A 19,477-nucleotide genomic window follows, 5' to 3' on the forward strand; every position below is an offset into this window, starting at 1 on the left:
ATAGGGTTGAAAACTTTTTAGCCTCTGAAAATTGTCTGGCTCAACCATTTTCATGGAAGGTCAGGAGACACAGAACAGGGGTGGCCATGGAGTTAGCAGGGAAGGGAATGTTGGCCTAGTATCCAGTTAGACCCACAGGAATGGTTTTCCCCTACCCCATTCTGATCCCACAGCAAGTTTGGCTATTGGAGCAGAGGAATATAGCGGGGTAAGCAGAGCAGCACAGAGTCATCAGCATATCCCTGCAGCAGACTTGCAATTGGGCATGTGGAAAGACTTGTGCAGGATGAGACTCACATTAAAGGAGGTCAGGTTAAGGATCTATGGTTATGATGGTGAAGAGACCACTTTCTCTTGGCTAAAGGCTGGACTTCATCAACCTGGCTTTTCTTCATAATGTTGGCTGCTGTGGGAAACTGAATGGGTATGTATGTGTGAAGGGGGAAGTTGATACAAACCTTCATAGAAATGTCTCCTTTCACCTGTTAAGAAATTAGGCAAAGAGTCCAACTGAAACCAGGCAGAGCGTTTTCTGTCCATTTCATTCGATTTCCTGTTTGGGTTTGGTGACTCTGAATGGGTTCTCTAGGGGAAGACATTCTCTTAGTTTTACAATATGGGGAGAATTGAAAGAGACACGGAGGAGAGAAGAGGCCTTGGAAATGAAAATGGTTGAGCCAGACAATTTTCAAAGGCTAAAAAGTTTTCAAACCTATTTGCCAGATTAGCATCTAACCTGTACCTATACATTACTCTAGCTCCCCTATTCCAACCCTGCTCCCTGCCTCCCTTCCACCTGCAATTCCCAATTCACACTAGTTCTTCTGGTGTTTGGACAGAAGGAGAAGGAAAAGACATGGACGCATTTTTTTCTGTGCATGACATGGACTATTTTTTGGATTCATTAGCTTATCCAAGTGCTGTAATATTTACAGATATCCATGGGATGACTAAAAAAAATAATTAGCAACTGGAAAAAAATATATAAACTGAAAATGAAATGATATTTTAATTATGTGTTACTGCAAGGAGGGAAATAATATCATTAAAGCTTCCATGTGATTGGGTGTGCTGTTACTGAGACCCTCTGCCTGCAAATTAGACAACATTATCCTTTAATGGGATATGAATAACACTTAAAACATCGAAATCAATAGCAACTGTAATTTGGACCCCCTAGGCAAATCCTCTTAAAAAGACAATGTACCCTTTTTTGCAGATCTGGGAGAAGTTTCAGTCAATGTCTATCTGGGTAAGGAGCCTTACTCCTCTTTCTCCTTTTGTCCCTCTCGGTGATGGTCCACTGAATCCCCAAGGGGACTCGACAACTGAGAGGCTAATGCACTGAAAATGGTTGCTGAGTCTCTGCTTCTATTACCGTGAATTGTACGTCTGGGCTCTCAAAGTCACTTTACCTCTACTGTTCATAGTGCAAGATTGGACTGAGTTTTATGGGTGTGTTTACATGAGCAAGAAAAATTGAGTGATTATCTGGAGAATCTAATCCTTGGAGGCCTAAAGGTCAGGTCATTCCCACCTAAAACCCAGCCACCTTGTCTTCCACAGCAGGTTGGGGACAGGGGAAGGGAGCAGGGCTGGATCACTGCTTACTCCTACCATTTTCCCTCTATTTGGGAAGATAAATGATTCCTTAGCTTTGGTGAGAATTACTATGGGGAAGGGAAGGAGGGTTGAGCCAATTTAAATTACTGATAGTGGACTGGGTAGGGGAGGGGATTTTCTTTTCTGGAAACACAGGTGTATTTTCCCCATCTAGGTAGAATGCTTTATAGCAGGTGAAATGGATGGTAGACAGAGATTGCCATTTCAGGGCCCTTCCCCTCCCACAACCAGTAGAGCACCCTGCCTCTCTTCTCCCCTCCTGATGAGAGGAGGGACTTGACTGCCTTGGGACTAAAATGAATGACTTAAAGGGGAGGCAATGTAGCCTAATGGAAAGAGCATGAGCCTGGGAGTTAGAGGACCTGGGATCTTCTCCTGGCCCTGCCATCTGTCTGCCCCGTCCCTTGGGCAAGTCATTTTACTTCTCTGTGTCTCCCTTATCTCATCTATAAATTGGAGATTAAAGCTGCGAGTACCATGTGGGACATGAACTGTGCCCAACCTGCTGTTCTTGAATTTGCCCCAGTGCTTACTACAGTTCAAGGCATTTAATAAGCATTTAACAAATACCATTTTAAAAACAAACAAATCAAAGATGTTACCCCCTCAAGGGGCTCTGTAGGAGTAAGAACCAATTGTCCCTGCCTCAGTCTGGGAGGGAGGCAGCATAAGGACAGGGATGACTGAACCAGAAGGAAGTCCCACCCCTTAGCTACCCATGTAGTCTCACTCTTGACCCTTTCAATTCATTCAATTGTATTTATTGAGCGCTTACTGTGTGCAGAGCACTGTACTAAGCGCTTGGGAAGTACAAGTTGGCAACATATAGAGACGGTCCCTACCCAACAGCGGGCTCACAGTCTAGAAGGGGGAGGCAGACAACAAGACAAAACATATTAACGAAATAAAATAAATAGAATAAATATGTACAAATAAAATAAATAAATAGAGTAATAAATATGTACAAACATATATACATATATACAGGTGCTGTGGGGAGGGCAAGGAGGTAAGGCAGAGGGGATAGGGAGGGGGATGAGGGGGGAGAGGAAGGAGGGGGCTCAGTCTGGGAAGGCCTCTTGGAGGAGGAGCTCTCAGTAGGACCCTTCCACCCACTTCCACCAACTGGTCCTGTGATTATAACAATAATGATAATAATAATCACCACACCTATAGACATATCTGTAACTTGTATATTTGTATTATTATCTTCCTCCCATTCTAGGCTGTAAGCTCCTTGTGAACAGAGAATGTGCATATCAACTTTATTGTTGTGTCCTCTCCCAAATAGTACAGTGCTCTGCAGCAAACTCTCAGTAAATAAGATTCTTTTGACTGATCAATTGATTAGGACTCCCCCAAAACCCTCCCCTTGTTTTTTCCGGCAGGTCCTGGGCAGGCCAGGAGACACAGAACGGGGGTGGCCATGGAGCTAGCAGGTAGGAGAGTGTTTCCTTTCCTTTCCAATTAAGGCCCAAAGGAATGGTTTTGTCTGCTCCACTCAGACCTCACAGTAAGTTTGGTTATTGGAGCATAGGGAGGTAGGGTGATAAGCAGAGCAACACAGAGTCACCAGCACATCACTGCAGCAGACTTGGGATTGGGCATGTGGAAAGACTTGTGTAGGATGAGACTCACATTAAAGGAGCTCAGGTTAAGGATCTGTGATTATGATGAGAGGGAAACTGCCAGTAGTATAAATAAATTACGGATACCTACATAATAATAATAACGATGGTATTGGTTAAGTGTTTACTATGTGCCAGGCAGGGCTGAGAAGCTGAGAGTGGGGGGGGGAATCAAGAGCATAGATCTAAGAGAGCAAGTGACGCAGAAGGGAGAGGAAGTAGGGGAAAAGGGGATTTAATAGGAAAAGACTTATTGGATGAGATGTGATTTTACTGGGGAAATGCAAGATAATTAGATCAGACACCGCCCTTGTCTATCATGGGTATCATGGTCTAAGAGGGAAGAGAGAAAAGGAATTTAATCCTCACTTTACCAATGAAGAAATTGAGGCATAAGAAAGTTAAGTGACTTGCCCAAGGTCACACAGCAGATAAAGAGAGAATCTGGATTAGAACCTAGATCTTCGGACTCTCTGTCCCTTGTTCTTTTCATTAGTCCACACTGCTCCTCACTGCTTACGTGAACTAACAGCTTGCCCAGGCCGCCAAAGTTCTAACACCACTTGTTTCAGAAGGGAGTAAAGAGAGCACTGGAAGAAGTGTTTCCTCCATGGCTGACCTCTGACAGCACTGCTTTACCCCCAGCTGAAGCCTCCAGAGGCAACTAATAATAATAATAACAATAATAATAATAATGATTATTAGGTGTTTACTATATGTCAAACACCTTACTAAGCACTGGGGTAGATACAAGAAAATCAGGTCCCACATGGGGCTCAGAGTCAAAGTAGGAGAGAGAACTGGTATTGAATCTCTACTTTGCAGATGAAGGAACTGAGACATAGAGAAGTTAAGTGACTCACCCAAGGTCATACAGCAGGCAAGTCACAAAGCCAGAATTAGAACCCAGGTCTACTGATGCCCATGCTCATGCTCTTTCCACTTGGCCATGTTGCTTCCCTGCCATGGCTGCCATCCCCTAGTACAGCTGTGACATCCTATAACAACAGAAATGACAATGCCAAGTGCCTTCTGGGGAATTCTGACTGTGTCAGGATGAAATCGCCTCTCTAGTGTTAAATTCCGGGTCTTCTGGTGGGGCTGAGATCCTCTGGGATAGTGTTACCATGATCATTTCAACTGCACTTCCCATCCATCCCAGGAGCACTTTCGCTGTACCAAACGGTCAGGAAATTCACCTCCCTCCCCCCAGTCTTTTACCCTGGCTCTCCTCCCTGTGCTCCTTGTCTTCATAACATTAGATAATCTGCAAAAAGGAACAGAATTGCAGGCAGTCAGTGTTGCTCTAGATCCTTGTGGGAAGCTAGTGACTCATTCCAAGGAGAGTAGCTTCTGCCTTCTCTGTTGTCTTTTTAGCTTGCCTTGGCAGCTGCAGCCAGTCAGGTTTACAGAATCAGAGACTCACAGAATCACAGCACTAGAAGGGCCATCAAAAGCCATTCTGGTCCAACCTCTTGTTCCCAGGCAGATCCACCGAAACCCATCCAAGACAGAAAATGATCTACGCTATTTTTAGGCCTGAGATCCTTCCCTGCCCTGAAATAGGATCCTGAATGAAGGAGGGTTCAACAAAATCCTTCCCCATCCAATTTCCTACCTGTTCTATTTTTGGCAGATGAATTATATGACAGTCATAAGGAAGGATTTTCAGAGTGGAAGGATATGAACAGGCTAATAATAATAATAATAATGATTGTGGTATTTGTTAACTGCTTACTATATGCCAGGTACTGTACTAAGCACTGGGGTGAAGACAAGGCTACCACAGAAGGTTGTAGAAGCTGCAGATCTTCACACAAAATCTGACCTAGACTCCTGCCTGAGAATTGAGATCCCACCTATCCCACCTATCTTTCTAGTCTCTTCATAGTGAAAGAGTCCCACCATTTCTCAGGGAATAGGGTAGCTCTATAAACATCCTCCAGGAGGCCTTCCCTAACTAAGCCCTCATTTCCCCTACTCCCTCTCCCTTCTGTGTCACGCTGGCACTTAGATTGATACTCTTTATTCACCCCCATCCTCAGCCCCATAGCACTTATGAACATAGCCATCATTTATTTTAATGTCTGTTTCTCTCTTTAGTCTGTGAGCTCCTTAAGGCATGAAATGTGTCAATCAAATCTGTTACAAAGTACTCTCCCAAGAGCTTAGTACAGTGCTGTACACACAGTAAGAGCTCAAACAATATGACTGATTATGATGATGATGATGATACCCCAAAGTCATTGTTTTTCCTTGTCCATCAGCCATTTGAACAGGGTGAGTAACAATTTCTCCTCTCAGAGTTGCACGTGGAGAGTTTCCAGGACTCTACCAGTCTTGGCTATTGGAGGGAAAGTCAAGCAGAGGCATATCCTTTCCATTCCTAGCTTGGACCGTGGCTAGTGAGTGGAAGGTAATCTGCTACAAGTTAAAACTCACCTGTGTGGTCAGCAGTGGTATGGGAGAGAGTCGAGGGTGTAGACTCAAGTTTACTGCATGGAAGGAGGCAATGGTAAACCATTTCTGTATTTTTACCAAGAAAACTCTATGGATACGCTACCAGAACGATTGCAGATGGAGGTGGGTTGTTCTGGGAGAGATGTGTCTATGGCATCACTATGGTTCAGAGATGGCTCGACAGCAATACAAGAGTAACAATTTATACTGGGTGAGCAACAAAGTGAGCCAATTGGATTCTGTTTACACTCTAAGGTTTTCACAAGGGAGAGTTGCAGGCAAAAGACAATTTGTGGACCGATAAATCTTTCCAGAGACTGTAAGCTCATTGTGGGCAGGGAACATATCTACTAACTCTGTTGCACTGTACTCACCCAAGCACTTAATACAGTGTTCTGCGTATAGTAAGTGTTCAATATATACCATCAATTTTCGAGGAAATCACATTTATTCAGCTCTTACTATGTGCAGAGCTCTGCATTAGGTGCTTGGGAGAGAACAATTGATGAAAGAAACATGACTCTGGCCTCCTGAGAATTTACAATCATTGAGTCACTTGTTTTGAGTGCTTTAAAGTAGGTTTGTTCAACTTTCCCTTCCACACTATGCAGATGTGAACCCCAGGACTATGATGATTGTTTGGACCATAATTTTCAGAAGTGAATTATCAGTGTACACCCCAAGGTCTCACCTGACCTGAGAGAGTGAGAAGACAATGACTGAAGGTGGAATTAGCTGAAGCCATTTTTTTCCCCCATTGTCCAGAAAGAATGAATTTGCTCATGAAGGAGAATGATAGTTAGGCAAGTGCTTTTCCCCAGGAAAGTGGGGCATGTTTCCCCAAAGATGGGGATTCATAAAAGAGTTTGTTGTCAAATGGAAGAGAGGTTGTAAATCTCTCACACTGAGGCAGCATGGGGCCACTGAGGTAATAAGGAAAGTCTTTAACAGAGCTTCTGCAGTAAGAAATAAGAGGTAGCCAGGTTAATCTTTATAAAGTGAAATTAGTATTTTATTTCTTTTGTTCAGTCAGGCAGTCATTCTGAGGACTTGAAACAGCTCTTCAAACCTCAGCATGAGTCACTAGAAAAGAAAGGGAGCAGAGTTTTCGTTTCCTCACGTGTACCTCTTAGGTAATGAGTCCTGTTTGGGATAGGGACTATGCCTGACCTAATGATCTTTCACCTATCCCAGTGCCTAGCATAGTGTATCATCAGTGCATCAAATGAGGCTATTTATTGAGCACCTTCGGAATGCAAAGGCTGCCCTGAGGTGGGAAGAAATATGCAGATCCTTCCCTCACTGCCCATGACACTGCTTGGGTAACAGCATGAAGCAGAAGAGATTAGTGGAAATGATGATGATGATGGCATTTATTAATTGCTTACTATGTGCAAAGCACTGTTCTAAATTCTGGGGAGATAACAAGGTGATCAGGTTGTCCCACGGGGGGCTCACAGTCTTCATCCCCATTTTACAGATGAGGTAACTGAGGCTCAGAGAAGTGAAGTAACTTGCCCAAGGTCACACAGCTGAAAATTGATGGAGCAGGGATTTGAACCCATGACCTTTGACTCCAAAGCCCGGGCTCTTTCCACTGAGCAACAGCCTGAGAGTCAGGAGGCCTGGGTTCTAATCCGAGCTCCACCAGTAGCCTGCCATGTGGCCTCTGGCAAATCACTTAACTTTTCTGTGCCTCAGGTTCCTCACCTGTAAAAGGGAGATTGAAAACCTGCCCTCCCTCCCTTTTAGACCATGAGCCCTATGTGGGATCAGGGACTGTGCCCAACCTGCTCATTTTCTATCTAGTTCAGCACTTAGGACAGTGCTTGGCACATAGAAAGCACTTAACAAATACCACTATTATTATTAGGCTACACTGGGCACACAGCTTAAAGCAATGATTTCATTTGGAACATTTTGCAGAAGACCTCCCGGGCCTTCACAAACCTATGCCCAGAATGTAATGATAGTAAAAGCAAATGACAAACACAATCTAACAATTATCATTTTCTAGCAGTTCAATTGATTAACAATTAGCAGATCTCCAAATTACCACATTACAAAAGTTCCGAATACAAAGTCCTCACAGAGTTGTGAGGCCACTCAGCTGCTGAGCTGCCCACCATCCCCTCTGAAGGAATGGCTGGAAGCGACTGCCCCTCATGCTCCCCACTTAGCAAAAGTCAGCCCTGTTCCCTGCCCATGTGAAGTTTACAATCTAATGAGAAGCTATTACGATTTACTAAATACCATGAGTGTTATGCATTCAAGATGGAGTAAAGCACATGAGTAACATGGAAATTCCCTACTGATTCCTAAAGGGAAACGTGTCCTAGTGGAAAGAGCACGGGCCTAAGTGTCAGAGGACCTGGGTCCCAATCCTGGCTCTGCCACTCACCTGCTATATGTGACCTTGGGCATGTCACTTAACTTCTCTGTGCCTCAGTTTCCTCATTTAACTTCTCTGTACCTCATTTACCTCAACTGTAAAATGGGGATTCAATTCTTGGGACAGGGGTTGTGTCCAACCTGATTAACTTGTATCTACCCCAGCATTTAGAACAGTGCTTGATACAAAATATAATAATATAATGATAATAACCCTACAACTTCCATTATGTCAATGTAATCCATGTTTCCAGAATTATTACTTCTTCTTTAGCATTTCAGCACAGTGCTAGATATCGTAAGCATATTTCCAAAATAAAATATATACTGACAAAATTATTTCTATTGCCTAGATTTATTGAAGGCAGGAATGCTTTCTGGAATACATTTTTTCATAGAAATTGTTGCTTGCTTTGCTGAAATCTATAGCAGACATACAGCTGGTATGTAAGGGATTTACGCCGAGGCAGCATGATATTTCCACAAATTTTAGAACGTTGGGAAGCCTTTGGTTGTGAATGTTGGATATTCACACGCCTCTGGAGTGTTTGCCCACTCTTTCTACTGCAATGCACTGGAACTGTTTGTCTTCTCATGTTGATTTGTGTTTTAGTATTAAATCTCTCCTCATTGGCCAACCATGGAGAAGCAGTGTGGCCTAGTGGATGGAGCACAGGCTGGGAGTCAGAAGGACCTAGATTCTAATTCCAGCTCTGCCGCATGCCTGCTGTGTGACTTTGGGCAAATCACCTAAATTTTCTGTTCCTCAGTGTCCTCATCTGTAAAATGGGGATTAAGATTGTAAGCCCCATGTGAGACAGGGACTGTGTCCAACCTGTTTAAGTGGCATTTCCCCTGTGCTTAGTACAGTACCTAGCAGACAGTAAGTGCTTAACAAATACAAATAGCACTACCCTACAGCCTCTCTTTCAGATTGTGGATAAAATCCACAATCCCTGAGGATAAAAGACCAGAATCTCTTATTTTTCCCTGTATTCTTCCACCAAATTAATGTAAGCAGGACTGCCATTTTGTGTAACTTCACTAGTCGTCAATTAGTCATTGTATGTTTTATATTATTTCATTCATTCAGTTGTATTTATTAAGTGCTTACTGGGTGCACAGCACTGTACTAACCACTTGAGAAAGTACAATACAATGATAAACAGTGACAATCCCTGCCCATAATGAGCTCACAGTGATAATATTATTTTTTAAAGAGTGTATGATTTAAGCTACAGTCTATCTGAGATTCTTACTCTGGGCTCCTATTGCTTCGGCGGGACTCTAATAGTATTTTATTTCTCTGGGATTTTCCCTCTGAAAGGTGCATGATCTTAACAATGACTAGTCTCTGTTCCTATGTCCCAGTTTGTCCCTGGAGGTTGGGTTGCTATTTGGCATTCTGGACTTTTCCACTCTCTCCAGTGTGCTGCTCTTCTTTGTTATCACCCTGAGTAGACTCACAGCAGTCACCGATTTCCACGGTGGTTGATAGGAGTGGGTTGGCGGGAGAGGAAGTTTAGACTGATGAAGACTCCCCAGCCAGGAGCTGATAATGGGAAGATGCCATTGGTTGGTCTGCACCAGTTGCTTTTGATTCCCCCTTGCTGAACTGGGACAGGATATTTCCAGTTATACCCTTGTTCTTCCTTTGACTCCTACATTTCGTCAATCATGGACTGTCACCCTTTTGAGACTGTAAACTTACTGAAGGAAGGAGCAGTGTGGCCTAGTGGATAAAGCGCAAGCCTGGGAGCCAGAAGACCTGGGGTTCTAATCCTGGCTCTGCCACTTGTTTACTGTGTTACCTTGGACAAGTCACTTAGCTTCTCTGTGCCTCACAGCCCTCATCTGTAAAATGGGGATTAAGGCCATGAGCCCTATGTGGGACATGCACTGTGATTAGCCTAATTAGCTTGTATCTACTCCAGTGTTTAGAACAGTGCCCGACATATAGTAAACGCTTAACAAATACAATTTTTTTTCACTCCCATTCTACTCTCCCAAATAGTGCAGTGCTCTTCTTTTAATAGCCTATAGAGTGTAAACTTCACACCTGGACTGTAAAATCCTTTTCTTTGGTACCTGTTAAGTGCTTACTATGTGTCAAACACTGTTTTCAGCACTAGGGTAGGTACAAGTTAACTGGGTCCTGTTCCGCATGGAGTTTACAGTCTAAGTATGAGGGAGAACAGGTATTTAATCTCCATTTTATAGCTGAGGGAACTGAGGCACAGAGAAGTTAAGTGACTTACCCATGTTCACAAAGCAAGCAACTGGTAGCGTGGAGAAGCTGCTTTAGAGAAGCAGTGTGGCTCAGTGGAAAGAGCACGGGCTTGAGAGTCAGAGGTCATGGGTTCAAATCCCAGCTCTGCCATTTGTCAGCTGTGTGAATTTGGGCAAGTCACTTAACTTCTCTGGGCCTCAGTTACCATGTTATGTAAAATGGGGATTAAGATTGTGAGCCCCACATGGGACAACCTGATCACCTTGTATCTTCCCTAGTGCTTAGAACAGTGCTTTGCACATAGTAAGCGCTTAACCAATATCAAAATTATTATTTTATTATTTATTAACTGGCAGAGCCGGGATTAGAACCCCAGGCCCCCTGATTCCCAGGTCCCCGCTCTTTCCAATAAGCCATGCTGCTCCCTGTGGGCAGAGATTATGTCTCTGAACTCCATTGTATAGTACCTTCCCAAGTGCTTAGTACAGTGCTCTACACACAGGAAGCACTCAGCAAATGAATGATTGACTGGTTGGTAGCAGGCAATCAAACAGTTACCATTGACTGATTGACTGAAGTTCCAGTATCCTCCTTGTGTTTGCTGGCTTTCATTGGAGATTATTGTGGCAGCTTAGACCTTGACTCCAGGCTCTGCCATGCCTCTTTACCCACCTCTGAGGAGTATGTGAAAGTTTTTAACCTTATGTTAGATATGTTTCATGCAGCTCATTGAGGGCAGGGATCGTGCCTACCAACTCTTTTATATTGTACTCTCCCAACCACTTAATACAGTGCTCTGCAGACAGCAAGCACTCAATAAATACGATTATAATAATAATAATTATGGTCCTTGTTAAGTGCTTACTACGTGCCAAGCACAGTTCTAAGCACGATACAAGTTAAGGTTGGACACAGTCCCTGTCCCACATGGGGCTCGCAGTCTTAATCCCCATTTTAAAGAAGAAGGAACTGAGGTGCAGAGAAGTGAAGCAACTTGCTCGGGTCACACAGTAGGCATGTGGCAGATCCAGGATTAGAACCCAGGTTCTTCCGACTCCCAGGCCTGCGCTGATTGATATAAACATTACATCAGATAATTTTCTAAACCCAATTCAGGATTTGCCATCTTGACTTCTCAGGCCGTATATAATCACCCACATTTTTTATCTAATAGAGCCCAAGACCCACAGTGCGTAAATTTTGTTTTGTATTGTACTCTCCCAATTGCTTAGTTCTGTGCTTTGCACATAGAAAGTGCTCAATAAATTTTACTGAACTGAATTGAATTGAATCCAGTAGCATAGCTGACGTGCTACATGCAGAACATCTGGTCTCAGTTCTGAGTTGGGGACAGAAGGCTACAGCTCCATTGGTGTTGCTTGCAGTGTCTGTGGCTGCCAGAGTGGCCTCTTGACTTCAGCTTTGAGCAACAGTGAGGAACAGTTATTAATTTCCTCAGACCAGGACTCTATGAGGGCTTTTCTCTGCCCTGCTAGGTGGTGGTAAACTGCAAGCTCAATGCTGAGTGAAATCAGGACTACAAGGTGAGAATAAAAAAGGCTGGATCTTGGCTTGGGGCTGTCAACAGTGAAGCCCTGGATCCTCAGTAGGGAGCAAAGGCCAAAGTGGTAGGATCCGTTACTAGGTTATAGGCCTGCTGGCAAAGAGGTGAGAGAAGATGGAGAAAGATCCCCAGATCCCAAATAGATAAAAAAGCCCTTAGTAGTGGGAGCTGGAACCCAAGCTCAGAACTGCCTTCAACAAGAAGATGGAGTGAGGCCTTTGGGTCCTGGAATGGGGTAAGATGACTTTGCCATTTCTACGTTCATTCCGATTCTAGCAACAGGAGGAAAACAGGCATGATTAGGCATCCAACTGTCAACGTTTGCCAGCATCTGCATTGCTTTTTACATCTTCCAGGTCATGTACTCCACTGGAGCTGTTTTAGATGTATGGGATTTGGGCGGTCGATTCAAAGCCAATGAATGAAGAGCCTAATCTCCTGACTCCAGTGTCCTTTTTGCCTTCCAACAACCACAGCAATTCTCCCATTTTGACTGTTTAATATTCAACAGAAAGGGAAGAAATATATATTTTTTTCCACAGTGGATAGATTTCAAGCCTATTTATGACCATTTATCTTGGGACACAAAATTACAGACCTATAATAATGGCGTGCTTCAAGATACATTTGAAGATTGAGTTTGAAGGAGACTTTTAATGGTGAAGATAAAGATATAGGACATTCCTCCCCTCCTTTTCTCACCAAAAGAGAAAATTTCTCTAAACTGATCCTGTGACGTATCCCATTAATTAAGCTTAGTTGAACGGATAGTGGAACGGATAGTTTGGACTGATTTGAAATGCTTCTCTTTAGAGACTGGAGAGAATACAGCCCAGAAAGGTAACCATACATATATCACATGTGCTAACTGTATGTGAAAAAGAAAAATCAGTTGAAGGCTTTCTTCCATCTTCAGTTCTCAGTGCTATTTAAGAATCACTAAGACTTTTCTGCTAGACACATAATTGCTCTGGTCTGATTCACGTTAATGTTGCAATTTCAATTAAGAATCCCGCCCCATTACTTCTTTTTTCCTCTTTGTTTTCCTGAATGTAGGCTCAGAGTGTTTTCTTTGAGCAGAACACAGTAAGCTCCCTGACAGCAGGGATCATGCCTACTAAATCTATTGTACTCTTGCAAGTGTTTATGATAGTAGTCTCTGCAAACAGTAGATGCTCAATAAATATTATTGACTGGTAATGCTAGAACTTGTATTTAGATAGATGTAGCTAAATGCACTTGTGCATGTATGTACATATGTATCAGTAGGCTTATTTTAGAAGGTGACATTACTAATGTGGGGTCAATCAATCAATTATTTAGTTCTTACTATAGGCAGAACACTGTACTAAGCATTTGGGAAAGCACAATATATCAGAGTTAGCAATCACGTTCCCTGCCCAAATCAAGCATAGACTCCAGAGTGGGAGGGTGGGGCAGACATTTACATAAATGAATAAGGGTCCTTTTGTGCAACTGAGTATGGTAGATCGACATACCCTTTCAGACTGTTGACGTCAGCCCAAATTCTTGTTGTGCTATTGCATTGGTCCCACATTAGGCCTGTCTGGTTTTGATTCTTCCTGCTAATATTACAGTCATCAAGAAGTCCTTCCTCTATCAAGGCAACGCCTCTCCCAATTATCACCAGCCAGGCTGCCTTTCCACTGCATTGACCAACCAACGGAACAAAGATACGTTGGATTGCTCGCGATTGCTTCACCGTGCCTTTTAATCTGCTTTCCGGGATGGTGCGGGCTCACTTTCAGTTCCCCATAGAGCAACTGCTTAGCATTCTGCTGCAATCCAACCTTTTCACATGCCCCACCCAGTGGAACTGATATAATAATAATAATAATAATAATAGTACTTGTTAAGCACTTACTATGTACCAAGCGCTGTTTTAAGCACTGGGGTAGATACAAGCTAAGCAGGTTGGACACAGTCCCTGTCTCACATGGGGCTCACACTCTTAATCCCCATTTTACAGATGAGGTAACTGGGGCCCAGAGAATTGAAAAGATTTGTCCAGAATTACACAGGAAATGAGTGGTGGAGTGGGGATTAGAACCCAGGTCCTCCTGATTCCCATCCATGCTCTATTCACTAAATTATGCTGCCTCTCAAGCTTCACCGTGTTGCAGTGAGGGCTGCTTCAGTGTTGATGAGCTGATTGCTGGGGAAAGTGCAGTAGAGTTAGAAGACACAATTCCTGCCCTCAAGGAACTTCCAATCTAACGAGGGTGACAAGCAAAAAGTGACAATAATGGAAAGATAGATAAAGTGCTAAAATAGAGTATATCAGTTGATATGCATGTAAGTGTTACGATGGGCTAAGAGTCCATACATTCTGAGGCAGTAGTTTGGGGGATAAGGAAAAGGAAATTCAACAGGGAATGTTTCTTGGAGGAAGTGGGATTTTACAAGGGCTTTGAAGAGGGGGAGAGCTATGTCCGATATATTTGAAAAATAGTGTAAGGGGGAGTTCCAAGCCGGGAGTGAGCACAGCAAGAGGTTGGGTTATTTGTAGAAAGTTTAGAGTGCCAGCTAAGGATAGCAGATGAAGAGAACAGTTAAGAAGGAAATAACTGGTAAGGAATCTTGAAGGCAATAGTCAGGACCCTTTGTTTGACACAGAGGTTGGGTCATTCTGGGTAGCCACTGATAGTTTTTAAGGAGAGGAGAAACATGAGCAGGATTATATTTTAGGATATGAGGAATATAGCACAGGCTGAAGAGGGGAGAAGTCGAGACAGGGAGACTGGTGAGGAAGCAAATAGACTAATCTGATGATGAGATGATTAGGGCTTGAGTGAAGAGGTAGTCATTTGGGTAGAAAGGAATGGGATGGATCCAAAAAAGATTGTCAAGAAAAACACAGCAGGATTTAATGACTGACTGGATATGAGCAATCAAAGATAGAGAGGAGAGAAAAATGGCACCAAGATTGTGGGCTTCTGGGAAAGGGAGAATGGTAGTGTTGGTGTCGGAGATGGGGAAGTCAGAAGGACCAAAGGGTTTTGGAAGGAAAGTGAAGAATTCCATTTTAGACAGTTTCAATTTAAGGTGCCAGAGGACCATCCAGGAAGGGAAGACCTAGAGGCAAGAGGAAATGTGAGACTGTAGAGCAAGAGAGAGAGAGGTTAGGTCTTTCTCAGGTAGATTTGGAAGTCATTTTTATCAAGGTGAATCTGTGTGAGTTGTTAAACTCCCTGAGGGTGAATCATTGTGGTCAGGGAATGTCTACCAACTCTGTTATATTCTACCTTCTGAAGTGCTTAGTACAGTGCTCTGCACAGAGTAAATGCTCAGCTGTGTGACTTTGGGCAAGTCACAACTTCTCTGTGCCTCAGTTACCTCATCTGTAAAATGGGGATTAAGACTGTGAGCTCCCCGTGGGACAACCTGATCACCTTGTAACCTCCCCAATGCTTAGAACAGTGCTTTGCACATAGTAAGCGCTTAATAAATGCCATCATTATTATTATTAATAAATACCATTGATTGATTGATTGATTGAATCTAGAATGAGAAAGGTAAGGGTTAGAGCCAGTTAGAGTGTATGAGACTGAGAAGGGGCAACCTCCCTCATTTTGTCACCAAGCAATATCCAACCTAATAAAATATTCAGATTCATTCACCATGGAGAAAAGGTGAAAAGAGAAGCAATGCCCTGCATGGTTACTTTTGTTCATCCAACAGATCCTCTCCCTAGTCCCCCTGCAAGAAGATTTTGAAACTGGCCAAACCAACTCCACCATTAAGTCAGGAAGGCATTGAACTTCGACCTTCTCCCCACAGTGCCTTTGCTATGACTGATGAACCCTTTTAGGAATCAGATTAATCCATCTTCCCAGGCTGTTCAACGAAGTAGAACAGCCCAAGTATACCCAGGGAAGTGGGAAGTTTCTTCGATCTGCTTTAAATAATTAGGAATATTTTATGGGCACTGCTAGCCCTGGCCAAGCCAGAGCATTGAGAACATCTTGTGGAAACTTAGATGTCGAAACTTAGATCTGCTGGCTGAAAGAAAAAAACCCAAAGGGCTGAGAGATTGCTCTTCTAAGACTCTAAACATCCACCTGTTTAGATGTATCTTAATTACTGCTGAGCACTTTGTAGCTCTTTTGATAATAGATAATAACAGCAGAGGAAGTCAGTGCTAAGAAACATTGTTCAGATTCTCATAAGGCCAAGCAACTGAACTTTATTTTTATTATTGAATGTGAGATTTGCTGTAGGGCACAGGGATCCCTTTCCTAACTCTACCTTCACACACCCTGCTGCCTGCTTTGTTATGGAGACAGGATTCTGTTAAGTAGATTCTAGGACCTTACATTCACATTGTTTAGTGTCTGTCTTTCATCCCTAAGTGTTGTACAAACTGAACAACCTGAATACAATTGATAGACAGAGAGACTAGGAGGGGGATGGTCACTAGGGTTCGGGAAGGAGTCTGGGGGAAAGGATGAACCTAAGTTCCCGGGACCTTAGGTTCATCATTTTAGATTTGCCAGGAATGATGTGTACAGTTCCCTATTCTTAAGAAATAGTTCTCCCTTCACCGTCCCATCAAGCTGAAACTCTTCTCCATCAATCAGCTATTTCCGCAGCATGGCTCAGTGTAAAGAGCACGGGCTTGGGAGTCGAGTCCTGCCTCCACCACTTGTCAGCTGTGTGACCTTAGGCAAGCCACTTAACTTCTCTGAGCCTCAGTTACCTCATCTGTAAAATGGGGATTAAAACTGTGAGCCCCACGTAGGACCACCTGATCACCTTGTATTCTCCAAGCACTTAGAACAGTGCTTTGCACATAGTAAGTGCTTAACAAATACCATCATTATTATTATTAACCTTGCTCTTCTCCCACTACACCTTGGATCACACATTTCACTCCTCTGAAGCAAACCTACTCACTGTGCCTTATTCTCCTCTCTCCCACTACTGACCTCCTGAGAACACCCTCCCTTTTGCCTGGAATTCCCTTCCCATTTCACACCAGTCAAGCCACTGCTTTCCCTATCTTCAAAGCCCTTATGAAATCACATCTCCTTCATTCAGTCAATAATAGTAGTAACTGTTGAGTGCTTGGCAGAGTATAATGCAATAAAGTTGATAGATGTGATCCCTGCCCTCAACGAGTTTACAATCTAGTAGAGGAAAGTACTAGGAGACCTTTCCTGATTCATTTCTTATCTGGCTACTCTATTTCTCCTCCAACTGTCATCACATTTTATTTTAATGGTATTTGTTACGTGCTTACTCTGTGCCAGGCACTGTAATAAGCACTGCAGTAGATACAAGCTAATCCGGTTGGACGTAGTCCATGTCCCACGTGGGGCTCACAGTCTTAATCCACAGTTTACAGAGGAGATAACTGAGTCCTAGAGAAATTAAATGACTTGCTTAAGGTCACAGAGCAGACAAATGATGGGGTCAGAATTAGAACTTGGGTCCTCTGACTCACAGGCCCGTGCTTCATCCACTAGATTAGCTGTTTCCCAAAATACTTGTTTACTCACTCCTGACCCTACAGCATTTATATAAATACTTTTACACTCCAGTGCTTCTACATCCCACCTGTAGTTTATTGTAAGCTCTTTGAGGGCAGAGATCATATTTACTGGTTCTACTGTGCTCCCCCGAGTAATTAAACAGTGATGTGCATAAAACAAGTGATCAATAAATGTTATTGATGAACTAAAAACAAGACACAATTCCCGACTTCTTTTTACAATCCAACCAATTGTCCATTATCTGGAAACTCTTTATCCAGTGCTTGGGCTTTTCAGGTTCTTACTAGATACCTCCTTTTGCATTTTACTATGGCACTGGAGGCTAGATAAGAGAAGAGATGAGAACTTGTCCATTTTGCTCTTTGTGAGAGAAAGAAAGTAGTGACTATTGGCTAAATTGAGATTGTGGTTTATGTAGAGAGTTACATTATCCATGATATTCCTGTATCCCTCTGTACCACCAAGAGGGTTATGATTATACACTGCAGTAGGAATTAATATTTTGCCTTTTTGCATCTCCTGTGTAATGGAAACCAAATAGTTCCAAATAATTAAAGAAATAGAAGCAAATTATTTAATAAGAAACAAGACAGCTGCACAAAAACTATGGTACTGGATGCAATCAATCTAATAATAATAATGATGATAATAATAGCGATGATAATTACCAAATAATGATATTTGGTAAGTGCTTTCTATGTGTCAGTCACTGTCCTAAGTACAGTACAGGAGTCTTGTCTTGTCTTATGCCGTCAAGTCATTTCCGACTCATAGCAACACCATGTACACATCTCTCCCAGAACGCCCCGCTCTCCATCTGCAATCGTTCTGATAATGTATCCATAAGATTTTTCTTGGTAAAAATATGGAAGTGGTTTACCATTGCCTCCTTCCGTGCAGTAAACCTGAGTCCCTGTCCTTGATTTCCTCCCGTGCTGCTGCTGTCCAGCCCAGGTGAGTTTTGATTTGTAGCAGATTGCCTTCCACTTGCTAGCCACTGCCCAAGCTAGGAATGGAATGGACAGGCCTCTGCTTGACTCTCCCTCCCGTAGCTGAGATGGGTAGAGTACTGGAAACTCTCCAGATGTGACCCTGAGAGGGGACAGTGCAGGAGTAGACACAAGATTAGAGAAGCAGCATGGCTCAGTGGAAAGAGCACGGGCTTGGGAGTCAGAGGTCGTGGGTTTTAATCCTGGCTCCGCCACATGTCTGCTCTGTGACCTTGGGCAAGTCACTTAACTTCTCTGAGCCTCAGTTACCTCATCTGTAAAATGGGAATTAAGACTGTGAGCCCCACGTGGGACAACCTGATCACCTTGTATCCCCTCCAGCACTTAGAACAGTGCTTCACACATAGTAAGTGCTTAACAAATGCCACGATTATTATTGTTATTATTATTAAGATAATCAAGTCAGGCACAGTCCTTGCCCTACATGGGGCTCGCAGTCTAAGTAGAAGGGAGAACTGGGCTTGAATCCTCGTTTTACATCTGAGGAAACTGGGACACGGAGATGTCAAGTGACTTGCCTACAGTCACACACCAGGCAATTGGTAGAGCCAGAATTAGAACCCAAGTCCTCTGACTCCAAGACCCAGCACGAGGCATGCTGCTCCTCTCTTGTTGTTTATGACACTTTCCCCAGGTTATTTTGGCTTTTTCCCACCTTTTACCCCCTTCCTTCCTACACCCCACCCTCCCTGCCCTTTTTAAATTGAATCTCCTTGTTCTGCCCCAGTGCCTATTAGTTTTGGAGAAACTAAACAGGAAGGTCCAAGGAAACATTTGGAAGATGAAAAGCAAAGCCTCAAAAAATGTGGCAAAGCCTGTGGACAGCTGGGAAACAACAGAAGGCAAATTGGTTTGGAGGAGAGCAAACAGATATAAGACTTCAAGGAAATTGCGTAACCAAAATTCAGAAAAGAAAACAGCACAAGGCACTGCAGGTAGCAAATGTGACAGTGCAGTAAGAATCGCTCTTCACCTGCACACAACGTGGAATGGATTGTCAAGCATGACTTGGTCTTCTTGGCTCCACTGTGACTTTGGGCAAGTCGCTTCACTTC

At 43.3% G+C, this 19,477-nt stretch overlaps 1 protein-coding gene and 2 non-coding genes across 4 annotated transcripts in view; 1 reads left to right on the forward strand and 2 right to left on the reverse strand.

The window, feature by feature from the left end:
- GABRQ (gamma-aminobutyric acid type A receptor subunit theta) overlaps positions 1–19,477 on the reverse strand; it is a 143,170-nt gene that overhangs the window by 88,478 nt on the left and 35,215 nt on the right. The window lies entirely within an intron of this gene.
- Positions 5,546–5,683, forward strand: LOC119930169. The gene has a single exon (XR_005451657.1). It is a non-coding gene; the product is annotated as a small nucleolar RNA SNORA7 (small nucleolar RNA).
- On the reverse strand, positions 18,377–18,514 carry LOC119930267. Its single transcript, XR_005451749.1, has one exon. It is a non-coding gene; the product is annotated as a small nucleolar RNA SNORA7 (small nucleolar RNA).

Source organism: Tachyglossus aculeatus, chromosome 6 (assembly GCF_015852505.1).
Source record: "Tachyglossus aculeatus isolate mTacAcu1 chromosome 6, mTacAcu1.pri, whole genome shotgun sequence".
Lineage (NCBI taxonomy): Eukaryota > Metazoa > Chordata > Mammalia > Monotremata > Tachyglossidae > Tachyglossus > Tachyglossus aculeatus.